This window comes from Prionailurus bengalensis, chromosome D1, assembly GCF_016509475.1.
Source record: "Prionailurus bengalensis isolate Pbe53 chromosome D1, Fcat_Pben_1.1_paternal_pri, whole genome shotgun sequence".
In the NCBI taxonomy this organism is placed as follows: domain Eukaryota; kingdom Metazoa; phylum Chordata; class Mammalia; order Carnivora; family Felidae; genus Prionailurus; species Prionailurus bengalensis.
The window spans coordinates 75,852,542-75,873,325 of record NC_057346.1 but is presented as its reverse complement, the minus strand read 5'-3'; the positions used below and the strand labels follow the sequence as shown (position 1 = coordinate 75,873,325).

Below are 20,784 nucleotides of genomic sequence, written 5' to 3'. Positions count from 1 at the left end.
CTTAACATAGGGAGTCCGTTATTTTTTCCCCAAATAACCAAAACGAATAGTAAATTAGCACAGAAGAGTTCAGCATCATCTGTCCAGTGAAAATCCTAGCCATAGTAGCAGGTGTTTCATAAGTCTGGCAGAGGACAATTTCCACTTACTCATGACAGCAATGCTCAGAAAAGCCATCTTCCCCATTTTGCAGATAAAGGCTCCGAGAGGGTAAGTGACTGGCTCCGTCCAGTCACTTCAGACACTGCCAAACAGGAGCATCACTTGAGACGGCCTGCCTGCCCCCTATCTCTGCAGCGTGCACGCTATTGCTGTACTATGTACAACAAAGGAAATCTCAGAAATGCCGTCCCTGGGAAAATGAAGACCGTCTGTGAGCAGACGTCTCTGCAAGTGGCCTTAAGGCTTAGTCTGAGTCCCCTTCCCTTTCTGGGAGGGCCTGGAGATCTCGGATATGGAGGAAGATGTATAAAAGTGAAAATAAAAGATTTGGGGAAGTACACAGCAGGCAGTCTTTTTAGAAACTGAGAGTCAAATCTAAGCAAAGCACTAATCCTTCTCGGGGAAGAAAGCTGGGACAAGGAGGGCGAGCACAGAAGATGCCATCTCCCCTCCACCAGCTTTGGAGGGGAGTGAGCCCCCTGCCAAAAGGTCACTGGGAACACTGGGGTCTGCAGGGGGTCCACAGCGATTGGAGGGTTTGAAAGTAAGATGTATGGCTTTCAGGAGGCAGATACAATGTCACACTGACAAGCCCACAAATGAATGAATACGGCCCTCCTCGAAAGGGCTGGGCTGGGCTGGGCTAGCAAAGGATTTCCCTCCCTCCCTCCTCCCTTTACTTTTTTCTTGAGATGAAAAATTATGTAAAGGCATCTCCCAGTGCGCATGCTAAATGCCACTGCCTTCGGTTTGTTCCCTGAACAGTGTTTCATGTGTGGCTTTCTGGGTCCCCCCACAATTCACTTTCTTCCTTCCAGGGATGGGGATCAGTGTCTGAGTGGTGCAGTGTCTCCCATGGCCCCTCCAACACGCTGCTCACTCTCCTGGAGGAGGCCGGGTACAGCCACATCTCCACACCTTTGCTCGGGCTGTTCCCTCTGCACGGAAGTGCTTTTCCTTCCATTCTCTGCCAAACGATATCATGTAGATCTGGGAGGACCCAAAGCAAAGTTAACTCAGTTGGTGAACTTCTCTTAGATCCCTCCCCTTGGAGAACTCTCTCTCCTCTCTTCTGTGGTCCCCAGCTCTTTGTTTCCATCTTCTCAACAGCCTTTGCAACGGTCTGTCTCCTTCTGCAGTTGGGGGTGGGCACATCTCATTAGCTGTTGCAAGTGTTAGTACTGATGGGAGTATTATCACAACCGGCTTACAAATTGCTTAGGAACAGGTACTCTAACTTACTCACCTTTGAACACTCAGAATAGGGTTTGGCTTGTCACTGGCACTACAAACAGAATTAATACATTCAGAAGGTCAGGACTATAGGAGGCTTAGAGATCATCCAGTCCCCTCCCCCATAATTGTCCAGGAAAATCCAGGTCCCCTCTGTAGAACGCCTTCCGCTGTGCCGTGTGAAGTGCACTGAAAAGAAATCCAACTGAACTGTGGGAGGCTGGACACAGGACACGATGGCATCTCGGGAAGGCTCTCAGGAAGAAATCCGAAATGCGCGGTGACCTTGCCACACTAAAGATTCACTTGCTTGCTGGGAACCTGGATACTGGACATTTCCTTTCAAATATTGCTAGAAGAGCTTTTGGAGAGCGAGGATTATGTCTTATTTTTCTCTATGGCCTCCCAAACACTGCCAAACATAGAAGGAGCTTAGGGTAAAAAATAATTTTCAGGAAGAATGGACAAATAATTAAAGACTAACTTTAAAGCTCTGGGGTAAGAGGCTTTTGACTTCTCCAAAGCAGCCAAACTGGTCCCAAGCAACTTAGAGCACACTTCCGAAGAGCAGGCACGCTTTTCCCTCAGATCCCAGGGTTGCCAGGTGCCCCTGGTATTTATTTGCTCTATTCAACATCCCAGGCCCAGGGGCTCCTCCTCCAGCCCCCTCCCCTCCCACTCCTTCAATGAGGCAGATAAGGGTGGAAATTGTGCAATCTCTGGGTGACCTCTGACCCCCCTTTGAAGGGCCTCCACACTGCCAGCCCTCCCTCCTCCCTCTCTCCCACCCTCTGAGCAGCCACATCTCCTGCTCTGACCCCAGTGAGGTGTCCGGGCATGGGGACTGCAGACATTTTTGAAGGTAGCATAAAGACATTTTAGGCTTATCCATCCCGTTCCATTGAGCTAGGGGTTCATGTAAGGTGAAATAGAACTGTTTAAAGCAAGCAAAAAAAAAAAAAAGCTTAAAAAATCCTACCACAGAAATATGGATAGCTATTGTCAAAGCACTTAAGAAAGTTAAATGGTTTCTAATTTTTGTCCTCTGTTCTGGTTTTGCGACTGAGTGATTCAGATGAACGGTCTGGAATGGAGTTGTCCTCAAACTCTCACTGGGTTGTGTTGGTTTGTTTTGTTTTCGGTGGTTGTGGTTTGGTGGGGGAGAGGGTGGTGTGGTTTTGTTTATTTTATTTTCCCTGTGGGATCAGCCCTTTCATTCTGGGCCGGTTCTGGTCACCAGGGATTAAGGTCAGCAATTTACGAGGCAGTCTTCTTTCCCAAGGGGCTGTGGTCCACACTTCCTGGGCACCATTGAGGAACTCAGTGGCTCCCCAGTAATACTTGTGTTGTAGGAAATGCCATTGCTTTTCATGATAGAGATATGAAAGGGACACAGATACCCACGAAGTGGGTTAAATATTATTCCCCAATGGGGGCTCTGGAGGCTTTTCCTTTGGAACAAAAGCAGCGGCAGGTAAATTGATTCCACTTTTGTTAGGCATCCTGATTTCACAGGAGATTGCTTCTCTCTCTCTCTCTCTCTCTCTCACACACACACACACACACACACACACACCCCACTGAGGGCCTCCTCCTTCCCCCAGCCCAAGAGAGGCTACCGGTGATGAATGCCGAGGGGGCTGGCACTGTGGGTCTGGTACGCAGGGCATGAGATGAGGGTAAACAGGAGGAAACAGATGTCTGAGATGCACCTACCAAGACAGTGTGCGTGCACACAATCACCCTCTATTCCAAAGTCAACAAGGACAACCTGGGAAATCCCAGAATGAGGGCACCATTGTTTAGCAGAGGAAAACTTTCAGCACTGCTAATGACTCACTTTTTGGCTTCTGTGTGGGCCGTGAAATTACCACTGCTATTGATCACATGGCCTCCACACTCGTGGGCATTTCTCAGCTCCTAGAGCACAGTGAGTAGCGGGGGTTCTTCCCAGCCAGCCCCCTTCCACAGCTTCCTGCCTGGTCATGCTCGGGTCAAATGTGGACCTCGAGAACTCACGATGACCTAATTTTATGTTTGTCAAAGCACTTTCATGTCAGTTACCCAGGTGGTTATTCTTAGAACCATTCTGTGATCTAAGCTAGATGGCTGGCCTGATCCCGTTTTCCGAAGAGCTCACTGAGGCACAGAGAGGTTAAATGAGCTGTCCAGAGTTGCACAGCTGCTTAATGAGCAGGCCACATTAAGTCTTAGATCTACGGGCTCCTTTCTAAATACCCTCTTCCTGGGTTCTCAAGACAAGTGGACTTTACGTCGTATTCTTATTTTCAACAGAATTAATAGCAGCAACCAATAGCTAATAATAAAATAGATTTCAGGAGTGAATCTTCTATGTGCTACGTACCATTCTGAGAGGTCTGCATGTACTATCTCATTGAATCATCATAGTAACCATACGATATAGTTGTGAAAATTACATTGCCCAGAGGGGGAAACCAGGCACAGGAAAGTCAAATAACTTGCCCAAAGTCACAGAGCTAGTAAGTGACACCGCTTGGATTCAAACACCGTGTAGCTACAGAATCTATGTTCTTAACCTGTGCTGTTCCACCTCTCTGTGTGGTGACATCATGATCATAATGTAAGCCTAAGATCAAAAGTAAAATAAATACTTCGCTGAAAGGATTTTTACAAATAATAGGTACTATTCCCAGTTAGTGGAGGTTTTGTTTTTGGTTTTGGTTTTTGCTTCTCCTTCTTTGGCTTTAATGATTGCTGCCACTACAAATAAACTTCCATTGAATCCACAAATTCTTCCTCAGATCGCGCAATGGTAGGCAGTATTCTATTTTATTATTTTTTCTAATGTTATTTTCTTTATTTTGAGGAGAGAGAGATTTCTGTATTTTGATGCACGCGAGCAGGGGAAAGGCGGGGAGAGAGAATCCCAAGCAGGCTCCGTGCAGAGCCTGACTTGGGGCTCGATCCCATGAACCAGACAGAGATCATGACCTGAGCTTCAGTCGAGAGTCAGATGCTCAACCGACTGAGCCACCCAGGTGCCCCAGTAGGCAGTATTTTAAATAGCTCTGTGACCTGGGGCAAGTTGTAAACATATCTACATCTCAGCCTCTTCTTCACGGAAACGGGTATGATCGTACTGACCTCTTAAAATCAGGGGAGCTCTGACATATGAAGGCCCCTGAAAAACTCTAAGTTCCTAGAACTAGTTTCCCAAAACTAATTGACGGGAAACATTTCAGTCTGTTCAACCACCTCACCTATGTGTCTTAACTGTAGGACTTTTGGGAAGCTTAAACACGCTAGTGAGCAGCCCAGAGCTCTAAGCAGCCATTCGGAAACGGAGCACTGCCCAAAGGTATTTGCCGGCAGAATCCTTCAGGTGGAACACTTCTCAAGCTACTGCTCCAAGGAACACACTTCAGGATCGGTACCTGCAAGGCTGCACCTGGCATATATTTTCCCAGCAGGCCCTTCTCTTCGGCATCGTTCAGAGCAGCCCGAGGCCATCTGAAGGCACCCCTAGATTTTTTTCTCACTCCATTTTGAGACCCTGCGGCGGGAGACTTAAGCCTGCACTTCTATCATTATAACTATCGGTCCAAAGACCACAGACTATGAGTGATGGGACCATGGGGGCCTTGGGGCTCCAACAGAAACATGACCAGAGAACTCAGATGACCCCACCCCTGTGTCCTACACACAATCTGGTTTCTATCAGGCGGGCTCCTGTAGTCGCACTGAAGGTCAGTCATTCAGAATATGTGGCAGGCCCCTGACACAAAACCAAGGTTTGAAGGATGGCCTTACTGATAATGAATCCCCATCCTTCCAGCATGGAGCAGAGGGTAAGGAATGACAATGGGATTGGTCCTACATCAGCGGGGGTGGGGGGGGTGCCCAACTGGAGGAGGATGTGCGCCTTTGCTCCGATACCACTGTCCTATAGAGGTGGACACGGAGTGTCTGAAATAGCCATTGTCTTATTCTGATAATACACTTGCTAATATTTATCAAGTATTTGCATACTTAGCACATCCCAGACACTGAGCTATTTATCGACATCACCATCTTCATCCTCGCAATAACTCTCTGAAAGTGGTACCATCACCAGTATCCAGAACTGGTAATAGAAGCACAAAGGTGTTAGGTAAATTACCTATCATCACACAGCTCATAAACGGTAGAATTCCATGGTGGAAGTCCAACGTGGGTTTGTCTGAATCTATAGCCTTGTACCGATGGTTATAGGCTTTGTAGCTCTTCTAGAGCAGTGGTTCGCACAGTGCGGTCCCTGCACTTACGGTGTCAGCAATACCTGGGGATTTGTTACATATGCCAAGTCTTAGACCACACCCGCCATAGACCTGCGGAAAGAGAAACTCTAGTGCGACCCAGCAGTCTGTGTTTTGTTGTTGCTGTTGTTGTTGTTGTTGTTGTTGTTGTTGTCTTATAAGGCCTGCAGCTCATTCTGATGCCCGCGAAAGATGGAGAATCACTGATCCAGAGGAAAGAGCTTTGTACTCAGGCTGTCTCTTCAGAAAGCCCCAGAATGAGTCATCTGGCCCATTGTCCACTAGCGTCACCCAGCAACAAGCAGCGCACAGCAGGGCAGGGTGCAGGGCCCGTAGTTATTCCAGGAAGAAAAAAGTAATAGTGAGGGCTGGCGGTCGCAGGTCACTAGGGACCGAGACAGAACAGGGAGGGAGACCTGAGGCCAGCACAAGGCATGCCTGCATTGAATATGCCACACCATTCCCACCCCACTTGCTCACACAGCCACAGGTTCACAGAGGGCTGTGCAGACCGTAAGGATCCCTGAGTTCTCTTCCTACCCGTGTGCACACCCGGACCTCAGCAAGGCCCCTGCCAACAGGGGCTCCTGCCTCTGCTCGAACCCCTGCAGTGATGGACAGCTCACTGCCCCCAGGGCAGTTCTTCCTTCTGTGGAGATTTCTGCGTGTTTCCTTGCACTGTTCCCTGCCATTCCTTCCCCCACCCCACCGAACTCAGTCTGAACTAGACTGCCTCAGGGCAGCCCTTCAGATATTTGACAGGGCCCATCCTTGCCCGGTCTTCTCTTGTCCAGGCCCAAGGCCTTGGCTCTTTCAAGACTTCCTCTTCTACCTGTTTTCGTGTCCTTTCACTGTCCCGGTCCATCTGAAAAGGCTCCTGAGGTATTCTGAGAGGAATCCCCACAAGCCCTCATCTGCCACTTTCTGTTGGCCGAACTCAGCACACTCCACTTAATGGAATAGTTTCTTCGGGCAAGCTGAGCCAACAGCAGCCGGCCTGGCCACGCTGTCCCAAAAGAGGGCACGGGGAGGGGGCGCTGACCGCCTTTCTTTCTCTTCTACCTGATCAAGGCATGGAAAATGGCAGCCTGTCCTTCAGAGATTGCCTCCCTGCCTCTGCTTTCTCTAGGAAATGTTCTCCCCAAGCCCACCCAATGTGCAGTGAGGGAGGCCCATCCTGGATGGGGAAGATCCCCCCTATGTGCCCGCTCTGCGTAACCCGGAGGAGACCCTGCTCTCTGGCGTCTCCTCCTCCTTCCCAGGATTGGCAGGGGTCCACCAGCCCCATTGGAACCTTTGGCTCTCGGAGGTGGTAAACATCAGGCTGTGTCAAGGCCCCACAGCCTCTCTGCGGTTGGCAGTGATCAACCAGTCTGCAGGGAAGAGATAGTGATGGGTCTGTTTTCACTGGACGGACTTGTGGTTATCTTCCCCGAGGAAGCCAAGGCGGGGGTTGGGTTGGGAGCCTGGAGATCTGGCTACAGGCCCTCAAGCTCCCAATGCAAGCTCCCAGTGCCTACTCTGGAGACAAACTGCTTGAATTCAGAGTCTGGTCTACCTCGGCTTGCTGTGTGACCTGGGGCACATTGTTTAACTTCTTTGTGTCTTGTGATCTCATCTGCTCATCTGCACCTCTCAATGGTGAGGCCCATGTGAAACATGCATATGAACAGCGGGCATGGTAGCTGACACACGGTCCATGCTCACTGGATCCTTATTGTTCCTATTGGTACACTGCTTTATACAACTGGGTTAGGGAGCAAGTGATGCATGACTAGAGCCTTTCTAACTTTACAAAGACTTCATTCTCTTGTTCGAGCCTAACAGCTCATGAGACGAGAACATTAAGATTTATCATTACCATTGTATATGTGAAAACACTGAAGCCCAGAAAGGTCAAGTGACTAGTCCAAGGTCACACAGCAGACCCATCACCAGATCCCAGACCATCTGATCTCCTGCCTTGGGCTCCTGGGGTGTGGCTATGAGGGACAGTTTGATTTATACTATTACTGCATTTTCCCTCATGTTCTACAGCTGTCTTATTTTCTAAAATCAAGAGCTACATGTGTGATCTTGGACCTAAAATCCCCAATCTGGACACCACACAGGCTCCCTTGTCCCATGCCTCCCGGTTTCTATCCTAAGGGGCATCCAAGGAAGAGATTTCTCTGTCTCTTCACTCCCTGACCTGGTTTCTAGGCCAGGACTTATCTGGTCCCTGCCTGGTGCTCAAGTTTACAGCCAGGCTCGCTGTCCAACCCAAGGCTCACTGTCTGACCCTGAGCCAGAACTTGAAAGTGCATAGTACCCAGTCATCCTAGAGACCTCCAGGGGACGCCCCATGCCATGCATCTCCTGAGTAGCCGCCTACAATGTCCTCAGGAAGGGGCCCAGGCTCTCTTTTGCAATGACACAGATCCAAACCCATTTCTCCTAAGGTTTCTGGACTGGAGCAAGGCAGGGTGGGTGTGCAGGGTGGGAGAAGGGTATACCTGACTGCTCCAGATGCACCCCTCTAGTTTGCAAATCCCAAAGCCCTTCCTTAGAAGGAGATTCTAGGAGACTTTTGCCTGGGGCTGGGAGACGCCATGTTCTCTACTCAGTGGCTCCAGAAATACCAGATTTTTACACGGTGTCCCATCTGGGCCCAATAAGCACCATCTCTTCAATGTCTGCACTAAGTGGCTTGCAGGCTGTCTTGGCTGTGTGTTCCTGGGAAGGACAATTGATCTCAATGCTCCTCCTCTGGCTCTAAGACATGCTTTTCTCCCTCCTCAAGAGATGTCAGGCATTGGCTCCACTGAGCACTTATCATCCAGGGGTGCTCTAATGACATCAGTTTCCTGAGAGTTGGACAGTTCCCCTCACTTCAAGACCCCGCTTTGCTCTCCCTCCTCCTCCTGCTCCTCCCCATGTCCACACTTGGCTTCAGCCTGCAGACCCTGACAGCACGTGGAATTGGGTTCTCACTGTCCTCACCGTCACTCAGAGCCCAGCTTGGTGCTGTTAATAGACACAACCAACAGGGCTGAAAATTTATAAAGAGGGCCGCCTTGTTGCAGATGAGTGGTATTGCAGGGGTTGAAAACTAGCTGCAGAGCAGAATTGTTCTTACACTTATTCATGCACGCAACAGATATTCTTGAATGACCACCAAGCGCCCCCATCCTTTTCTGGGTGTTGGGGAGACACACAGCTGAACAAGACAGACAAAGCCTGCCCTCAAGGAATTTACACACAAGGGCAGCAGAACTGACAGGCAAGTTAAATGTATAGTAAGTACCACAAGAGGTAGAGCCAGGTGAGGGACAGAATGTGCCTGGGGGTGGAAAGGCGTGCCCTACAGACAGGCAGCCCAGAGAGGCTTCTCCAAGGAGGCACCTGCCAGCAGAGACTCAAACAAAGGAAGTGAGCCTTGTAGCAGACCTGGGGGAACAATGCCACGGGCAGGGGGACAGGAGCGCACAAGCCCTGAGCAGAATGTGGTCAGTGTGATCAAGGACAGCAAGAACGCCACTGAGACTGGAGCAGAGAGAGCAAGGCAGAGAGAGCAGAGAGAGCAAGGTGAGAGCAGATGAGCTGGAGAGAAAAGTTGAGGCCAGTGCCCGCAGCGCAAGAGTCTGCAAATTACTGCAAACTGACTCTGTCAGCCAATGAGCTAAGAACAGTGACTACGCTTTGAAAGGGTTAGAAGAAGGAAACAAAGGTGGAGAAAAAAGGGAGACAATGATGAAGACAAAGAAAGATAAGAAGATGATGGCGATGTGACAGACTCCTATGGGACCCACAGAATCTAAAATATTAACTTGGGGCACCTGGGTGGCTCAGTCGGTTGAGCGTCCGACTTCGGCTCAGGTCATGATCTCACAGTTCGGGAGTTCAAGCCCTGCATCAGTCTCTGTGCTGACAGCTCGGAGCCTGGAGCCTGCTTCCGATTCTGTGTCTCCCTCTCTCTCTGCCCCTCCCCCGCTCATGCTCTGTCTCTCTCTGTCAAAAATAAACATTAAACAAATTTTTTTAAACTAAAAAAAATAAAATAAAATATTAACTACCTGGCCCCGTACCGAAGAGGTTTGCTTGTTCCCCAATATAGAGATCTGAGGGACAGTTAAGCCATCTGGGTTTTATTTCCAGCATCACAGGAAGCCAAGGAAGTTCTGAGCAAGGAAGTGGCACAAGCCAAGGCTGGCGCAGGTCAGGGCTCACTCTGGCTCCCCGTGGGGAGGCAGCTGTGGGGTCTGGCACTGGGTGCAGGCAGGAGATTTTATACTCACGCGGGAATGAGAGGACGGGGACGGTGGCTGTGTCTGGGATGGGGGCAGTGGCTGCGGAAAGAAGGGGCTGATTCTGAGGCACATCAGCAGAGTTGCCACACTGGATCCGGGATGTGAGGGAGGGAGAGGAGTGAAGGACAACTCGGGTTTTGAGGTGGGACAGCTAGGGGAGTGTCGGTGCAGAAGGCTAAGAGAGGAGCAGCTGGCGGGGCAGGTTCGAGAAATCAAGAGTTCTAGTGTGGCCATGATCAGGCTGAGACGATGATTCAACATCACAGTGCAGACATGTATGTACACATTTGTATATACGCGCGTGTGCAAAATGTACACACGTAACATAAAGGATGACGATGTCACCGACGCTGTTAGAAAAACAGAAAGGAAACAAGAATGTATGGAACAGCTACTCTGCTGCGTGAAGTATCTGATATTCATTCCCACAACAATCTATAAGGAAGAATCTCTCCATCTGTCTCTCCCACTTTACTGATGAGGAAAGTGAGGCTGAAACGGTTGAGCCGTTTTTCCAAAGTCGCACGCAGAGCCAGGTAGTAGGGAGAGCCGGGAGATGAAGCCAGGGGTCCCTGCGCTTAACCCCACGACCACTAAACAGAGCAGCACATCCCTGTCTACTCCGGCATGCAGCCTTCCTTTCTTGGCACCTGTGTTTGGGCATTTTTATGTGGGCAACACAATGGACAAGTTGGGTTCCCCCGGGTTTCCTGGAATTGATTCTACAGACCAGAGACGATAAAATGTTCTTGTTTTCTACCTCTGAATTTAGCAACATGGGATAAACACATTTTTATTACAATACCCTTTTCTCATTCAGTACTTTTTAAATTATGAAGGAACACGTGCTTATTAATTGAAATTTTAAAATGTGGAAAAATAGGAAGGGAGGAAAGTAGTAATGTTCACAGCCCTTAAATGTAGCCATGATTGATTCTGGGACTTTCTTCAACATTTTTCTTTCAAAGTTTATTTATTTATTTTGAGATAGAGACAGAGTGTAAGTAGGGGTGGGGCAGAGAGAGAGAGGAGAAGACAGAAGATCTGAAGAGGGCTCCGTGCTGACACCAGAGAGCCTGACGCGGGGCACAAAGTCACGAACCATGAGATCAAGACCTGAGCCAAAGCCAAACACTTGTCTGACTGAGCCACCCAGGTGCCCCTGATTCTGGGACTTTTAAAAGGCTGCACTTGACCCACTGTATAGTTAGCAACAGTTTCTGGGGTTCAGAGCTGTGAGCTAAGGGAAGAGAACCCAAAAGGAACCAATAAACTGTGCAGCAGAGGAGTTAGGTAATCATAAAAATGGCAGGCATTCATTAAGACAATATGTAGGTGTGTGCTAAGAGTTGTGCTAAGGGTTTTAACTGCATAATTTTCTTTCTCATGTCCCATTTTACATTTGGAGAAACTGAGGCTCTTGTCACTCCCAAGCACTCCCAGAGCAGAAGCTCTTCAATCTCATGTCACTCTGTGCTTAGAGAACAAGTATGGCCCACCAGAAGGCTCTAACAAATACCGCTTTTTTTTTCCCCACCCAAGAGTTTAGTGTAATTTTAGAATTGACCTCAACTGTGAATTCAACTAACACATGCCACCACATCACCGACCTCAACAAACATTTCTCGAACAACTAAAGAAAAACTAAAATCTGATAAATCCACAACAAAATTAAGGAGAGGAAGCCAGAGTGAAGTGAGGCAACCCAGGCTAGTCTCATGGATTCATTCATTCAACAAGTATCTATTGAGCCCCTACTAAGTGCCAAGCACTGGAGTGAGACACTGAGGACCAGTGCGGAACGTGACAGACTAAGATCCTGGCCTCATGGCGGATTTGGTCAAGGGATCACCATGGTTGGCTAAATCTGGGGAAACACTCGGAGTAGCTTCCCCTCAGACCCTAGAGGTCTGCCTTACTTCGCTCTGATGCACATGGCCACCCTGTGCCGACCAACTGGCAAAGAACTATCTAATTACACAGTGCTTCTGTTTTATTCTTTGGACCAAACATTGTGTAACTTGTCCTTCCACGTCATTTTTACTAGCTTATTTCTGCTCAGTTTCCAACCAGATCCAGTAACTGGAATTTTTAACCTGAGGCTATGGCCCTCCAGGGGTCTCCATGGATGAGAGGATGTTGTTATATGGATATATATTTTGCAGAGGGTCAGGGACATGAAGGGGAGCAAGGGTCCATTGCTTCTGTCAGAGTTGCAACGGGGTACATAACCTCAAAAAAGTAAAAATCCACGGCCATAATCTTTTTCCACTTCAGTGGTATTTCCCATAATCTGTGAGTGAATGTTGACTCTTTTCCTCTGTAACAGACTCTCATAGAGCCGAGACTGAGTGGCATTTGGGGTTTGCTTTCAGAAACTACGCGAGTATAGCATTGGTATTTTTCCAGGCACGGCATAAAACGGAACTTAATTCATTCACTTCCACATTGACACAAGGGGGAATGTTCCAATTCCTCGGCCGCTGAGAAAGGCAATGTCCCCCACCAGGCTTCACACAACCCTCTTCCACTTGATTATTATTTGAGTCTCACCCCTGGCCCTGGCTCCACACTGTGGGTCTATACCGTTTCCCTGAGTACACACAGTCTTAGACTTTTTGGGGCCAAAGAAAATAACCCTGTTCTGATAGTCGAAGGCAAGAACAGACTTCCTAAGCAGGTTGTTCATCTGCCAGAATTCCTGCTCACTATGCTTATTCTTGAACTCCAGATATCAATCACCATCTCTATAGGGTAGAGAAAAGGAACAGAAAATACAGACAGTCTCCTGTTATTTCATTTTGTTGAAAGCAAGTAGCACATTCAAGTGGAACATTTAGGAGTCAAGGTCTTTGCGAGCACTCATTCCTTCCCTGCCTCAGCAAATACAGATCGAGTGTCTGGGCACCAGACACTTTCTAAGTGCTGAGGACACAGTAATGGACAAGACAAGCATGGTTCCCACCCTTCTGGAGCTTATGGACTAAGGCAGGAAAGAGCCATTGCAAGCAAATATACGTGTGTTGAGAGTTAGGACAACAATTATGAAGCACTACTGGGAACGTGGAAGCAAAGACCCAGTGTAATATCACCATGGTGAAGAGCAAGGAAGACATCCCTGCTGAAGTAACAGATACGCTGAAGCCTGAGTAGAAGTTGCTAAGGCCAGGGTGCATGGAAGGAGAAGAGATTAGGAGCCATTGAGTCTTGTGCAAAGGCCCTGAGGCCAAAACTAGTACAGCGTATTGGAGGAACTGGAAGAAAGCCTGCGTAGCCAGAACAGAACGTGGAGCCACAAATGGCTGGAAACAGGCTAGAGAAGAAATAAAGGCTCTGTATAGACAAAGCCTTGCATGTCATTGTGGGGACTTGGGTCCGAATCCTGACCCAGCAATGGGGAGTCATGGAAAAGTACTGTGAAGCGTATGGGGCATGATTAGCTCTGAAAGGGTCTTTTTACTGTTTTATTTATTTATTTTTAAAGATTTTACTTTCAAGTAATCTCTATACCCAATGCGGGGCCTGAACTCACAACCCCGAGATCAAGAGTCGCATGCTCCCCGACTGACCCAGCCTGATGCCCCTAGATCTGAGGTTTTAAAAGATCATTCTGACCACAGTGTGGAGAGTAGACCAGGGACAGGCAAGACCATGCATGAGAAACCAGTTTCAGAGGCCTTTCCAGTAGACCTGGGGAGAGATGCTGGGTGGTTTGAATCAGGGTGAAAGTGGTGGGCATGATGAGAAGTGGACTTCCTAAGAGAAAACGGGGAGCGTGAGCCCACAGACTTGATGGTGGGTTAGCTGTGGAGGTGAGGAGGAGGGAAGGATTAGTCCTCTAACCAATCATTCCTGCTCGTCTCCAAAGGAGTTCTAGACCCTCCTTCCCACCCTGCCTCCAGGAGATGGCTATCCAAGTGGACACTGCAGTGGGGTGATTTAGCACATCACGTATCAATCTGAAAAGGAGCCACTGATTCTCGAGGCTCCAGTGACACTGGCCATTGTTATACACATTGCAGGAGCCACAGCTGTCCCCACTCGGAGCCTCTGTGTTGGTGATTCCACTACCTGGATCAGGCAGGCTCCCCTGGTCTTCCCACGGCTGGTCGTTCAGCTCTAACATGGTCTAACATCACCCCCAGTTGCTCGTGAACATGTCACCCTGCCTTCCCGTCTTCACAGCACTTGCCACTCTCTGAAGTAAACGTATTAATGCACTTGCCTACTTGTGGTTTGTCTGTATCTCCCCACGAGAAGGTAAATCCCATGACGACAGAAACCTCGCTATTCTTGTTTTATCGTGCCTAGCACAGTGCCTGGTGCACAGCAGGTCCTCAGTAAAAAGAAGATGAATGAGTAAATGACTCCCCAGAGTCCCAAGGGCCCCCCGAGTGCCTTCTCCCTGGGCAACATAGACGTCCTTGGCTCTGGGCCTGGGCACAGACTGAGTGGCCCCTGTGCTCAGATTCCCCACGAGCCCTTTCAGACTCACTCTGAACCTCCGTCCGAACACAGGGCTCAGGTAAGTAATGGTTTTCCAAGAAACAGGATTCTCATGGGAGTTTCCTTTTATTCCCCAAAGCAGAAGAACTGCCAGGGCTGGTATTTTTCCAAACTCCACACTTTGGGGCACAAAGCAAACTCTATAGGACCCTGGGACAGAATTCCTTATTCACGCACACGGCTAGAAGAGCTCACAAGCAAATATCACTTATGCTGCTGATTCGTTACTATTTCTTTTTCTGGTTTTCCCTACAGATCTCAGGGCCAAAGTCAACTGCATTTGTAGTTCATAGCTGGTTCTTTTTAACCCAGGGTATTAGACAGGATTCAGTCCTCCCGGCTAAAGGATTCAGTTCTCCCAGCTAAATTCCTTCTTGGAAAGGGCTCTTGATTCTTCTCTCTTGTTCTTCTAATTTTGTTTTCGACAAGATGTTTCCTAACATGAAGATGGGGACTGCATTCAGCAGAGGGGAAAGAAACAGGACGTGGTGAGGCCCAGCCAGGCCCCTGCAGAGTCAATGCCGAGGGTCGAGTCAATGCCGAGTCACCATGAATGGTCAGTTCTCAGGGCCTGTGAGTCACTGGCTGTGCACATGGGGCTTCTGGTCCCTTCCACATGCCTGCAGTCTCCTCCCCAAGCCAGAAGGGAAATGACTAATCACAGACATCACTGTCCAGTGATGATTTCACCTGAAATCATAACATGGTACCTGTAGGAGAAGATGAGCTGTCATCCTACAAATCTTCTGTGTTGTCCTGGGGTTGAGTTGAGTTGGGACAAAAGATGGGATCCCACAACCGCTGGGTGGGGCTAGGTACCTCTCTTCCACCTGCCTGTCACAGCAACAGTGTCTAGGCTCACACACTGGCAGATGAGCTGGGGAGGCTTGTGGAATAGAGACCAAACTCTGTTCTAAAACTCTAATTCAGATGCTGGGATAGACTAGGGGATATTTTTCTCTTAGATATTGCCTTTCAGGAAATAGAGGCAAATGGAAAGATAAACTTTTGGGGGGGAATGGATAAAAATTCACTCTGAGGGATGTTTTGGCGGCCTCCGCTCAAGGTCACAGCAATGTCATCTGTAGGTGGGCTTGCCCTTCCTGAGCATTTTCATATGCTCTCCATCACTACTGATCTGCACCCCCAAATGGTAATAGCAGTAATATTTTATTGAATACTCACTGTGCGATGAGCCCTTGATATAGGTTATGTTATTTTATTCAGTTCCCATAAAAACCCCTTTAGGTGACTGTCTATTATTGTCTCTATTTTACGGACCAGGAAGCTGAAGAATCAGACATTAAGGGACTTGCCCAAGAACCGCCAGCCCATGAGTCCTGCATGGGGGACCAGCCCCTCACTGGATACCAGAAGCTCCACTCTCATCTGCTGCTAGCCTCTGTTCAGTGGAAGGATCAATTCATTCCATTTACTAAGCCAGGAAAAGTGTATTTGGTCAGCTTTTTCTCTTTCCCCAGAAAGCCTTTCACCAACTATTTTTTGTAACGCTGGGTTAAGTACCACCCGAGCCTTAGTGTCTTGTCATCAGTGAGAGTGCTGGGCAGGACTGTCTTGAGTGTCTTCCCGGTCCAAAGTTCAGGATCTCATTCTGACCTATCACACAAAGCATCTCCTTCCTCTCAAGGGGGGGAAAAAATCTTATTAGGCTCTTTAGAACATACACCTGCAATTCTCCATAGACAGGTTCCTGCAGAATCCCCAGAGGAGGTTATTAATTAAGATCAACACTGTCCTGGGCAGGAGAGTGTGCGAAGGTGGGCAGAAGAAAGCTGTTCTGCCAGGGCGCCTGAGTGGCCCAGTCGGTCAAGTGTCTGAATGCGGCTCAGGTCATGATATCATGGTTTGTGGGTTCAAGCCCCATGTGGGGCTCTGTGCTGACAGCACAGAGCCTGCTTGGGATTCTCTCTCTCTCTCTCTCTCTCTCTCTCTCTCTGTCCCTCCCCCATGCTCTCTCTCTCAAACTTAAAAAAAAAAAAAAAGAAAGAAAGAAACTGCTCTGCCCCACTGGGAAGGTCTCACTCCCAGTTCGGTAGCCAGCTGTTTAGTCACAGCCACGCCAATTCCTGGATGCATGGGACTATGATGACCAGACTGTGTAGCTGTGGAGGGAACCCCTAAGCCCTCAGACCCACTGTCCGTTTGCCCTGCAGCAAAATGGAAGAGGGTTCTGCAGGCTGCAAGCCACGGCCCACCCACCAAGGATGCTGCCCACCTGCCCGGGCCTGGGCCTTTCCTCAGCCATCATCCCATCATCCCTCACTGGACACATGGCCGACAATGCCAAGAAACTGGCGTCAGTGAGAGAAGGTCCCTGGCCCTCACTGCCTCCTTTGATAGTCACCTCACTTTCTGCCGTGGCCACTGCCTCCTGCTCCCGTGGCCCGATCCATGCTTCCTCTCACTCCCTGGGCTCCCCTCCTCCAGCTGCTCCAGCCCCGTCTCTATTCCTCACAGACCCCCACTGTTCCTCCACCTGAGAAAGCCCCTCCTCACACATCTCACTACCTTTCTGGTCTCAGCTCCAACGTCCCCCCCTCAGAGAGGCCTTCCCTGGCCTCCCTTCCCTCTGTTGCTTCACTCGGTTTTATTTTCATCACCCTCACCATGGTTTGGAATGATTTTCTCCATGCATTTCACTGCCTGTCTCCCTGGCACTAAAACATAAGGTCTATGAAGGCAAGAAACCCCTCATCTTGTTCACGGTTGTGTCCCCACCGCCTTGGGTGGAGTAGTAGGTGCCCAATAAATGGAGGGAACTAACGTGTACAGATTCCTCACTCATAAGGTGGAGGAGATAATTTTGTCTCACAAGGCTTCTGTGAGGGGGAGAGATGACATATTTTCAGGGTTTGTCAAGACAAGGTCCCACTAACTGGAAGCTTTAAATTCATTCTTTGGGCATGGGAGAGAGGCGGTATAGACTGGCGGTGAGGCCTGCAGGCCCCAGAGTCTGAACTGGACCCTCACAGCTAATTAGCTTTTGGGCCTTCAGCAAATTATTTAACTTCTCTCGGCCACAGTTTCCTCATCGGTAAAAGAGAGATAATAATAGTACTAACTCCCAGGGCGATTGTACGCATTACATTAAACGATCCATGAGAAGTACTCAGAGGAACCTGTAGCACGTATCACACCCTCGATAAATGTAAGCTATTACTGCGTAGCAGATACAAGAACGCATACCCTCTGTCCCACTCTCCCATTGCACACGATACAGCCTGCAAAGCACATGTATGTAAATCCTCTCATTCATGCCTCTAAAACCCTCCGAGGGCCAGGAATTACCTACCCGCTGAAAAACCTGAGGCTCAGGACAGCTTGCCCGAGATCATACAGCTAGCCGGAGCAGAGGGCAGAAAGCCTTCGATTCAGGACCCCAAAACTCTCTTCCTAGCCCCACGCCGTGCTTGCTTCCTCGCCTGACCTACAGCCCTGGAATCTGAACACGTGGTCAGGCCCAGGCTGGGGAAAGCCTGCCATGCTCTTTGCGTATTCCTGCTCAAAATAAATAGAAGCCCTGGGCCTCTGCACACTCACTGAGGCCAACCGTGTCTCTCCCGAGCCAGCTCCCATGCAGGCGGGTTGAGGGTTTGGCAAAGCCACAAAGGCAGACGGGGACTGTGGCTTCTGCCACTAGAGCAGGGCCAAAGTTCTAGTGCTCTCCCAGCTTCAAGGCACATCAACATAGCCCAGCGTTTCTGGGGGTGGGTCAGAGCAGGGCACTGACAAGGTCACCCCAGGCTTTTTCAACTGCTTCCAGCTGGCACGGTGTGTCCGCTGAGCGTCAGGGTCTTTCCCGAGGATCAGGCAAGCCTAGCGGCCCCTCCTGCTCTCACTCCCTGCCCTGCCTCAGCCCCTGGCCCTCGTCTGCCCTTTCCAAGGTGCCCCGACTAGCCTTTGGCAGCTCTCCCTGCATCAGGGACAACTCAGGAAAGGGACTCTGTGCCTGAATCAGTCCAAGGAATCCAAGGGGCTGGGTGCAAATGACGTGAGGGGGAAAACAAACCGCACTTACCCAAAAGAAGCTGGCGCCCTGTTCAGTCTTTTCAACTCCCAACGGGAGCAGATTTGTTGTGACTAATGCATCAGGCTTTAAATAGTTTCAAGCGGCATAGTGATTAGCCCAAGGCACGACGGAGGCAGGCACAAAACGTCTCCAAAAGTGCAAAGTTTCCAAGAGAAAGGAAAGGCTGCCACTCTCAGAAAGCATTCACCTGCTGGCGGAAGCCCACCCAGTTCAAGTCCTTAATAAAGCAACAAGGCACAAGGAGCTGTGGCGATAAGGAAATCACACGGAACCAGGCGAGGGATTTTCGGTCGGATCCTGCCATCCTCCTCCTCACAAACCCTTCATGATTGTTCCTTGCCCACCATCTGCATTTCTCAGCATCACCTTCCAGGACCTTTATGAACCGGTCCTATACTGGGTTGAATGGTGTCTCATCAAAGCGTCATATCCACCTGGAACCTCAGAATGTGACCTTATTTGAAAATATGGTCTTTGCAGGTGTAATTAGTTGACATGAGTTCGCAATGGACTAGGGTGGGCTCTAAATCCAGTGATCGGTGTCCTCATAACAAGGCCACGTGAAGACACAGCGACACACAGAGAAGAGAATGCCATGCGAAAACGAGGACAGAGATCAGAACTCTGCGTCTACATGCCAAGAATCGCTGGCAACCACCAGCAGCCGGGAGAGAGGCAGAAAGCAGATTCTCCTTCAGAAGGAAGGAACCTGGAGGAACCCTCTAGAAGGAACCAACCTCAGTAATGCCTTGATTTTGGACTCCGAGCCCCAAAATGATGAGCGAACACATCTATTATTTGAGGACACCCTGGCGTGCTTTTTTTTTTTTTTTTTTTTATGGCAACCCTGGAACCTAGCACAGGTCCCAATCTACCTGTCTAACCCTGCTCCCATCCAAGTCACCTTCCTCACATTCCCTGTAGAAGAGGCGGCTATTATACATTTAAAAAGTGACAGTGTTCAGGTCTCACCTTTGCCTTGTTGGCTGCTGTGTGACTTTGGGCAAAGCAATTAATTTCTCTTTTTTTTCAGTTGTCTTATGTATACCATGAAGATAACAGAAGGGTAGTTGTAGGAGGTTGAAGGAGAAAATGTGCATGTAACAAGAAGGAGACTATATCAGCCACAGAATTTCTCTGGGGCTTGAAGGCATTATATTTGCTTGGAAAATTGAGCCAAATAAACCTCCTTGCAGGACGGTGGCTTCCAAGTGCTAAGATCAAGAAACTGAGGGGCTCTGTTGACTAACAGGATGCATCGGTAGTATATAAGTTGGGTGGTAAGAGTTGGCTGATGCAGTGTGAGAAAGGTGAAGTTCATAAGCAAGAATCGAGGAGATAAAAAGGGCCAGTAAGACAGAGACTGGGGGAAGGAGGGAGCAACACCCCTCCACACCATGGTGTGAGTAGGGAGTTTGGGGGGAACAGAAATATCTAATGGATATTTCCAGTTCTTTGTGGTGAAGTCTAAAATGTAAGCCCATTCCCGCATCTCTTCTACAACATATGCAGTGAACTCTATACTGGGTACCAATGTCTTTATGATCATGGATTCCTTAGGCTTGAGTTTGGAGAGGTACTGAGTTTAGAGGCTGGGTTGTCATAGGAGTAAAGTGAGGAGAGCCCACACCGATCCGTGAGCAGGAGAACCAAGGACTTGGGGGACATCTGGTTTACCCACACATGCAAGCGGGCAGCATATGGAGGGCACCTTGTGAACATTATACACGAATGCTTGCTTCAGCCTCGGTCCTCACCTTCCTGACCGTAACTTACTCCTGCTTGCGCTTAGAATGACGTTTCCCCTTCCTATACCACTTCTTTAGCTATTTGAATCCTACCCATCCTTCAAGAATCAGCTGCCTCCTGCCTGAAGCCTCCCCCTACCTTCCCAGCTGGAAAGGGACATCCTCTATCTCTTAGCTGTGGGCAGGGCGTATTCCCATACAACAGGTACTGTATTCTATCTGCAGTTAGAGTTAAGCAATAAAAAACAAGACAAAAAGTCACCCAGAGGCAGATAAAGGGAAGATGACCTCAGAACAAAGAGAAAGACCCAGGAGGGAGAGTGGGGAGGGGAGAAAGTGGGAGGAGCGGACACTGAAAACTCAAATGGCCAACTTCATTCACAGTCACTGTCTGGGGCTGGTGGCAGGTCCAGCAGGGGAAAGGTGATATCTTCAGCAGGCCTTTTTGTAAAGCTGAAACTCAAGCATTTCCCCTGACTGAGTGTCATTGCGAGGCACCGTGAAAACAGCTGCTGTGC

At 49.1% G+C, this 20,784-nt stretch overlaps 1 protein-coding gene and 1 non-coding gene across 23 annotated transcripts in view; both read right to left on the bottom strand.

Moving 5' to 3' along the window:
* The window catches only part of NAV2 (neuron navigator 2), a 739,922-nt gene that overhangs the window by 333,077 nt on the left and 386,061 nt on the right, over positions 1-20,784 (bottom strand). The window lies entirely within an intron of this gene.
* On the bottom strand, positions 11,501-11,572 carry LOC122484578. The gene has a single exon (XR_006297635.1). It is a non-coding gene; the product is annotated as a small nucleolar RNA SNORD45 (small nucleolar RNA).